Source organism: Rhinolophus sinicus, linkage group LG09 (assembly GCF_036562045.2).
Source record: "Rhinolophus sinicus isolate RSC01 linkage group LG09, ASM3656204v1, whole genome shotgun sequence".
Lineage (NCBI taxonomy): Eukaryota > Metazoa > Chordata > Mammalia > Chiroptera > Rhinolophidae > Rhinolophus > Rhinolophus sinicus.
Genome location: NC_133758.1, coordinates 999,560 through 1,008,225, shown reverse-complemented (window position 1 = coordinate 1,008,225; position 8,666 = coordinate 999,560). Strand labels below are relative to the sequence as shown.

General features: G+C 49.0%; 1 long non-coding RNA gene across 2 annotated transcripts; it reads right to left on the bottom strand.

Moving 5' to 3' along the window:
- Window positions 1-601: 601 nt before the first annotated feature.
- On the bottom strand, window positions 602-7,259 carry LOC109436507 (uncharacterized). 2 transcript variants are annotated; one of them, XR_012498686.1, is made up of 3 exons: window positions 6,110-7,259; window positions 1,996-2,217; window positions 602-1,850 (listed from the first exon to the last, which is right to left on the bottom strand). It is a non-coding gene; the product is annotated as an uncharacterized LOC109436507 (long non-coding RNA). The 2 variants fall into 2 exon arrangements; XR_002136124.2 differs by having other exon boundaries at window positions 1,996-2,208.
- Between the last annotated feature and the right edge of the window lie 1,407 nt (window positions 7,260-8,666).

Below are 8,666 nucleotides of genomic sequence, written 5' to 3'. Positions count from 1 at the left end.
TCCCTGCCCTCTGTGAGCGTGACGTGCCCTTGGTGACAGTCATTCTCCTGCCAGGAGTCAGCAGGTGGCCTTGGCACACAGGACGTGGCATCCAGAAGGCATGGGCACACCAGCAGGGGGGTGCATGAGGCCCTCACCACGCCACTGGCCTGAGGGTCTCAGTGGCCACCCAGGCCAGGCCAGGCCCCAGGCCACCACACGGAGAGTTCCTGGCTTTATCTTCTCCTCTTGGCGGAAGGAACCCGGACGTGTGTTCCGCACTGTGTTATGGCAACACATTAAGATGCAATGATCTGTCCAAAACAGGACAGAAATGTGCCTGTAAGTGACATTTTCCAACACTGCAGAACAAATTTGTACTGTTTGTGTACGACATGATGGGAATGTCTCTTACAGAACAAGGAAGGAGCAGAAAACACCCTTTCCTATTCAGTGTTCTCTTGATGTTTGTTCAACATATTTCTTTAATGTTTTTTTATTGTTTTTCTTCAAAGACAGTTCAGTTTAATAGAAATGGTTTACAATTCTGAATGTAAAATATTGTTTCTAAGAGGGAATTAGAAAGAACTGATCCATACCAATAAAAATGGCATATTGGGTATTTATTTTTAATTCTCAAAGAAGAAATAATAAAATGATGTTTTCATTATGGGGGGTGTGGGGGAAGAGGAGAAAGCAATGTTAAAATAAAGAAAATAAAAATCCTGTAGTAACCAAACGTACTATAGGAGGGAAAGGTGAGGTGATAAGGTTTCTGTCTATGGAACCAAATGTTTACAAATATTCAAGCCCATAAATTTGAAGAGAAACTGAATACAGAGAATTCTTGTTAATGCAGTACATTTTCTGGTAATTTTATAGTCCAATTTTCAGTGATTCCCCACAGAACGAATGCAGTTCAAAGGCAATTTTATAAAGTACTTTGCAGATAACTATTATCTGCTAATTATTAGAAATTGCATGTTGTTGTTAATTGCATAAATAAATTGTTTTATCTGAAAGCCATTAAAAAAAGGTTTGGTGTTTGAAGCATATATGGTTTTGATGTTCCTGTATAAAAACGCTTAACTGTTTAACTCTAAAATAATGACATGCTGCTTTTAAGGCAATTTCTTAGACTAATGGATTATGGGGAGGGCAGGGGAGAAATCCTAACATGTATTTTACTTTATTTCCATGACATACTTCAACTGATTATAAATCTACGGAAAGAGCGATTCCAAATATTTACCAAATTTATTAGAATGATACCCATATAATGCTACATTTCTTTTGTAAACCCTTAAAAGAAATTCATGTAAACATTTTCTTTTTTCCAAAATAGTCCTATTTTAATATGTTCTATTTTATGAATATATTTCACGCACAATTAGCCATAAGAGAAATATATTTATAGGTACAGTTGTCTTTGGTTTCCTATGACGTGACTGAGAGAAAGAGTTTGGGAGAATACACTAATATGGTGTGAAAACCAGGTGCACAGGCCATTTCCCTGTGACTCAGAGATGCCTGTGGCTACACATCCCCTCCCCCACGGCCGGGACCTCCTGCATGGACCAGGCGGACAGGTGACAGGGTGACAGAATCAGGAGCCAAGAGGAGGAGGCCACGAGGACAGGAGCCACCTCTGGACGTCCGTCTATAACAAACCCACGAGCGCATCAGGAATGTGGGCATGAAGGCGTGAGGTGTGCATCCCGGTGCCAAGCGACACAGCAGGGGAGTCATGGGAAGCTGTGCAAATGGCCAGGAGCACTGAGTGACCGGCCCCTCCTGTCATGTACGCACGGCCTGTGCGGCAAATGGAATGGTGCTTTGAGCCACCTCAGCGTTGGCTGTGACCTTAAAGCCTGAGGAGTAACAGAGGAAGTAATTGAGTGAGTGAATGAATGAATGAATGAATGATTTCAATCTTTCAAAACACACAGCACATACAGAGGGTGTTGTCATTACCCAATGATGGGAAAGTTCCAGGACTTAGCAAAACCTTCTTACCAGTTTCATCTCCTGTGTCTTTTGGTTTTCTAGGGCCACATACACCTGCCACAGAGCAGGTGGTTTAAGAAACAGTTATTTCTCGTGGTTATGGAGGCAGGAAGTTTGAGATCAAAGTGTCGGTGGGGCTGGTTCCTCCTGCGAGGCCGCTGTTCTCCCTGTGCCCTCACGTGGTCGTCCTTCCGTGTGCTTCTGAGTCCTGATCCTCTCTTTCTAGAAGGACTAATGGTCGGTTAGAACCCACCCTAAAGTCTTCATTTCACCCGAATCACCTCTTTAAAGACCCATCTCCAAACACCGTCACACCCTAAACTGCTGGGAGTTAGGGCTCAACATATAATTTGGGCTGTCGGGGGGCGAGGGGGGCACAAATCCACCCATGCCAATATCCATAAAAACGTTAGGTAATAATCACTCATATCCTCCCATGTTCACTCCTCTGTCTCACAGATACTTTGCCCTACTGTGTGCTAGGTTTGGGGGTGTCAGCCTGTGTTGGGAGCTGAAGCTGTGTTGACGGGGTTACCCTCAGGACGCACGGGGCGTGGGGGCCACCAGGACAGGATGTGTGAGGCCGTGAGGCACACAGTGAGGCCCGGTCGGTATCAGGGAAAAAAAGAAAACGAGCTGAGAAGAAATGGGGAGCGGACAAGATATTGATGTGAGACGGGGCGTAGACACACACACATCTGTGCATTCATGTTCAGGTGAATATTTTTCTTCAAAGGCAAAAAAATTACCAGTGTCATCAAAGGCCTGGCTCATCAGACGTCTTCAGAATCACGAGGGTCAATAAGAAAACAAAATGGGGGGAGGAAGCAAAGCCTGTGGTCGAGGTGGACACTGCGTGGTGGGTGCAGGAGGGAGGCGCTCGAGCCTCTGCCCCCACCTGATTCTACGCAGCCCCTCGCACAGCCTCCTGGTGGTGGCTGCCTGCCATGCCACAGCTTCCTCCGGGGGACGAAATCATTAGCTTTTGGTGAGTGGAGCCTCTGGTTAACAGAACCCCCTCTTTGTAAGCCTAGGTATGGCTTGTGCTGACCTTCTTCTCACACATCCCACCTGTTGCCTCAGAAGCAAAAAGATTAGAAGCGAAGGAGGCAGCCCCTGCCTGTGGGGGCTCCATACAGGAGGGTGTGAAGTCTACGCAGCGGTTCCTGACCACTTTGCACAACGTCTGGAGATATTTTCAGGCACCACACTCAGGGATGCTCTCTGGCGTCCGCTGCGGGGGAGGCTGGGTGCTGCGACACACGCTGCAGCCACCCACCAGCCCCCACAGTGGTGCAAAGTGCAGCAGTGCCGGGTTGACAGCCGATGCTAGCGCTCGGTAGGTGAGGAGACTGAAGCCAGGAGTGGTCAGGTTTCACGTGGCCGCAACCCCAAGCTCCTGGCTCCCGTTCTGTGCTCTACGACATGGAACAACCTTCTGTACCTGCGACCTCAGGAACAGCTCAGATCATTTTCATGCACTTGTCAGTGTGCACGAGATCTGTGACTACCTGTCACTGCTCGCTCCTTCTGGGAGTTCTCTCTCCATTCGATCCTGGAACTCTACTCTCCTTGTTCTCTTCCAACTTTTCCCATCATTTTTCTTTCTTCCAGGCTCTGCCTCCTCTACATCCCCTTAAAATATCTGTCCCCACAAAGCTATGCTCTGCCTCTCTTTGTGTCTCCCTGTGCATGTCTGCACGGGAGGTCTCACCAGCCCACGTGGACAGAGCTAGGACTTCTGGTGGGAAGACATTTGTCAACACAAGCAGTGCTCTCCTTGGGCCTTTCCCTTTGCCAAATTCAGGAAACTTGTCGTTTGGCATTAATTCATTCAGCCAAAGATGCACAGGAGAAAGCAGAGGGAAATGATTCCTGATTCTCAGAGCCTCTCCTAACGGTGCAGTTTTCTCCTCTTCACGTGGGTTTGGCGATACCTGCCTCACTGAATCGTTTTGAACGTGATCTATGTGAAGACCCCAGCATAGTGCCTGGAACATTACAGGTGCTTCGTATACTATGTACAATCCCAGTGTGAATTGTCATGGCGTGACTCATCACGGTGTGAACCACGACAGCGTGAGCCATCACGGTGTGAATTAGCATGTGTGATCCATCATAGCGTGAGCTACCATAGCATGATGTTTCTTGTGAGTCATGCTACAGATGGGAGTGTGTCCCTTTGCGTGGCACAGAAGCCACCCATACACTAAACTCCCCATTCTGGAATCTCACCTCTTGTCACATCTTTGCTAAACACTCAGTTGGTGCCCTACGTAAGAGACAGTGCCCTTGGGACTTCCTGGACACACACACCTGAGGTACTTGCACGGGTCGCTTTTTGTCCAGACCCCATCTTCTTCCCTACCTCCCACCCCTATTTTCAAGCTATACCAACATTTTCCTTGCCCAAAAATATAATTTCATCATAAATCATACTTGCTATTTGACTTTCAAACAGAAAACAATTTCCCCAATTAAGAAGAGTTGCGTCAGTTGATACCTAAAGTTTTCAACATAACCTAATAATGCATGAGATGCTCGAAAAGAACACCACAGACAATCCTGAGGCTAAAATATGGGGCAAAACTTTCTGTGCGAAACGTAAGACTAAAATATAAATTATGAAAAGCTGACTATTGCCACACACCTGTTCTCTGTGCTGTCTGGACTGACTACATAGATAAAAGATTGTAAGCTGTACGAAATTACTTAAAAACAATTTTTAAGATGGATTTTTATCTGTTGTGACATTGGGAAATATAATCATTGACAATGTCTGTTCTTTATCTGAAGCTCTGTTGTTTGAGTTTCTTTTTTTCTTAGGATTTGTCTGAAAGTTGTTACAAATTTTATCAAGTGCTGTGACATAATCTTTACTCGCTATCTACTTTCTTTAATATAACTGTGATTTTGTATTTCTGGTCTGACATGTTTGCATCTTTCTCCTGGCTAGTAAAACAAGACCCCGTACAACCTTAATTTAGGAAGAGAAAATAAAAGAAACAAGAACAGAAAAGAAAAACAGCATTTCATAGCATTAGGAAAATGTTATCAAATAAAACGGGCAAACACTTTGTTTTTCTTAATGCCTTCTTTGTGCACAGTTTCTGGTCACTGGGTTAACAGCTATTTATTAAACGCTCCCAGACACCCAGCATCTGCCAGAATCCAGGCGCCAATGAGTAAGGCATGTGGGCCCAGCCATACCCTTCCTGTGTGCAAATCCTGGTACCTACAATTGAGTGTTTTTCTTACTGTCGATTTTTAAAAATGCTTAGTAAAGTCTGGATTTAAATCTGCTCTTCCCGTCACTGCACCAGAGCACCACACTCTTGCTTCCCGTTTCTGTATGATGCTCGGCACTGTCACGCCTCCCAGAGAGCCCAGCTCACAGCACGTCATACTGACTTACAGGGCAAAGTGGCCGGTGCTGCCTGGGGCTGTCTGGCTCTGTCTGAGCTTCTGCTGGTTGCTGGAGACTGTGGGTGTCCCCTCACTACCAGAAACACCCCTCTGGTCTCTGTCCTCGTCTTCCTATGTGCATGCCTGTCTGTGCCCAGATTCCCCTTTTATAAATACACCTGTCACATGGATTCATGGCCGCCCCAGTGCAGTGTGACCTCATCTTAGCTGGTTACATGTGCTATGACCCTATTTCCAAATCAGTCCCATTCTGAAGTCCAAGGGGTTCAAACCTCAACATGTGAATTTGGGGGGCTGCAAGTGAACCCAAAACAATTGGGTAGGAAAGATTGATACAGACTGAAACAAAACAAGACACAAGTAAATGAGTTTGAACACCCTTAGCGATGACCGAGGCTTCTTTGGCTGACACAGAAAATGTACACGTGTCCTGACAATCTAGATACATAGATGAACTTACTTGAACTAACATGGCGTCATCTATTGACTTATTTCTGAACACGGGTTCCTTTCAATGCTGCGTAAAACCACAAGTCGTGAGCCAACACAAACAGTCTGTGAAAGAGCCTGAGAGAAGGTGGTCGCCCCCCAGGGGTTGTGAGGAGCCCCCGCTGCCTGCGGGCCTGTCCCAGCACGTTCACACTCACCCGCCAAGGCCGTGCTGCCCACCTCCTGGCCCACCACCCTTCCCAGGTACCTGTGGGGATTTCCCTCTGCGGTGTCATTTCTAGCCCCTCAGTCACTGTTGTATGAGCAGGTCCATTCTCTGTTCTCCAAACGTGTTCCTCTTCAAGCTGCATCAGTTTGTGGAAAGGTTTCTTTCTAGGCAGTTTCCAGGCCCTGAACTCTCCTCGCCATCAGCGGCCTTCAGCACCTCCTGGCCGCATGGGCATTAGTCTCCTTTCCACCGAGTTAGCAGCGTCCCAGGAAGTCTCTACGCCAGGAAGTCAACGCCCACTCAGATCAGGTGACTCCCTGTATTGCCACGGAAACAGCAACAACAACAATAATTACAAGAATAAGAATAATAAAGCGTCCAACAACCCCTACGCAGCCAGGGGACACGGAAAGACCAGGGCGGTAACGGGCGTTGACAGAGTAGGTCACACGTGGTGACCACACATCACTGACGAGCTTCTGGGGTTTCTTAAGCCAGGGTTTCTTGGCCTTTTAAACGTTGTTTTCTTTTTAATTTTTTGTTTGGTTGGCTGGTTTTTATTTCTGTTTGGTTTGGGTCTGGGCCTTTTTTTTTGTAGTTACCCAAATATAGACTGTAAAAGCAGTTATCTCTCAGTGTGCCCTAACTGGAGGCGACTTTCATTCAAAAGAAGAGTGGTTCTCACCCTTCGACAGACGACAAGGACGTGGCCACCAGCCGTCCAACAAACACTGTGGGGAGACTAGTTTCCCACAGCTCAGCTCCCCTCCTCTAGGTGTTTACATTCTTTACATCGGGCTCCTGGGTCTGTTGTCTAAAATCAACTCACAGAGCAAACAGTGGTGAGTGGTGTGGGGACTGATCGTATGATGAGAACGTTTCTTCCACAGGCCTTGCAGGATTTCCAGGGAATCTAATCACGGGCAGGAATCTCGTCTCTGCAGAGACGCTTGGCGGAAGGAAATGGGGGTGCTGTACCATCAGAATGAACCTTTACAGTGGCAAACAGGGAGCCCACTGTCGACATCCCCTCTCCCCAACATCAGGACTCGGCCGTGGGGCACTCAGTCCGCTGGCAGTAGCGTGTGAGTGCCCTGGGCCCCAGCTGAGCCACGGACGACACTGACTGCCACATAAGAGAAGCATCAAACAATGTGCACAGACCATGACTTAATGTTAGGGCAACAGATCGAAGACAGATGCGAAATCAAGCACGGAAGTCACTGGGAAGTCCGTCCCCTCCCGCCTGCCCCACCACACCCTTCCCCGTGCCCTGCTCTTCCCAAGTCTGCCAGGCAAAGTGACCGGTGTACAAGACGGGACCCTGCGCTGAGTGGGCTGGGCACACCTCCACTGCTTCTAGAAGAAGTGCTGACCAGGCGCCCCTCCTGCCTCCAGGCCTCCAGCGGCCCACAGAGGCTGCTCCCTGCTTTCAGAACCCACCACTCACCTGCTGCCTGGAAAACCTGCCTCCGAGAGACCAGACTCCCTCTCGGAACAACTGACATTTACTTTTGGCGAGTCCCAGCCCACTGCAGAAAACCATAAGTGAGTCACTGTCATACCTCACGGTCAGAGGCCAGGCTCGGTGACCACAGACGGTTGTGAATCCACACTTTAGTAGCTGCAGCCGTGCTTGCTGTGCAAGGCGGCCGTTCACCTCCATTGGTGGAATCTTTGTGGAATTCTGACCACTCGCTCACCTGCCCTCCAGAACCCGACATTACCAACGCTAAGCTGGACTGAGAATGCTGTGCTCGGCTCCCTGCCGAGAGGCTGTGTCTGGAGCGTCAGCTCCCGGTGAGCCTGGGCTTGCTGGTCAGCAGAGGCAGAGAGAGGCCTCCCAACGGCCCTCTAGGCCACAGCCACAGGGCTTCCTCTGGACTCACACTCAGGACTCCTGACTCCCCGTGTCCCTGTTCACTCCACACACCACCCAGCTTCTCGCGGGGCTGGTAATTTCTGTGTGCGGTCTTTCCCTGGACGCGTCGGCCAAGCCGAAAGTTTCTTGTTCAATGAGAGCTGCTGAGATCACATCTCAAGGGGGCATGTTTGAAGGTGTCAGTCAAACTGATGAAAGAAAAGACAAATTCATTAATTAATTCACTCCTGAGTGAGCTCCCTCTTGCCAGCCTCAAGCTTTGAGTGGATTTTATGGTTGAGTTATAAATCCCTCACAACCCGGGTTTCGTGTAGACGGGCTGTCAGGGGCTCAGAGGCTGCGGCTTCCGTGGGTGCTGGGGGGTAGGAGAAGGGCCGACTCGCTGCCCCTTGGGTGGGCTCAGATGTAGACCTTGGGCAGACACCCCGTCTACTGTCACCAGACGATACACGGCCACCCCAGGCCCACAAGCCTCCACACACTCGGGTTCTCGCTAAGGCACCACGGTGAGACAGGAGCCGATTCCAGGTTGACATGACGTGTATTTAATTCCACATCAAACGCTCTGGGGAGAGGGGAGGGGCACAGCATGAAGAGCAGGAGCACGGCCTCCGTCCCCAAGGCCTGGCACACCGGCCGGCCGGCGTGGCTGCAGGGACAGGAGACGCCTGGGCCCACCCCGGCGAGGGGGCAGTGTTTCCCCGAACAACAGGG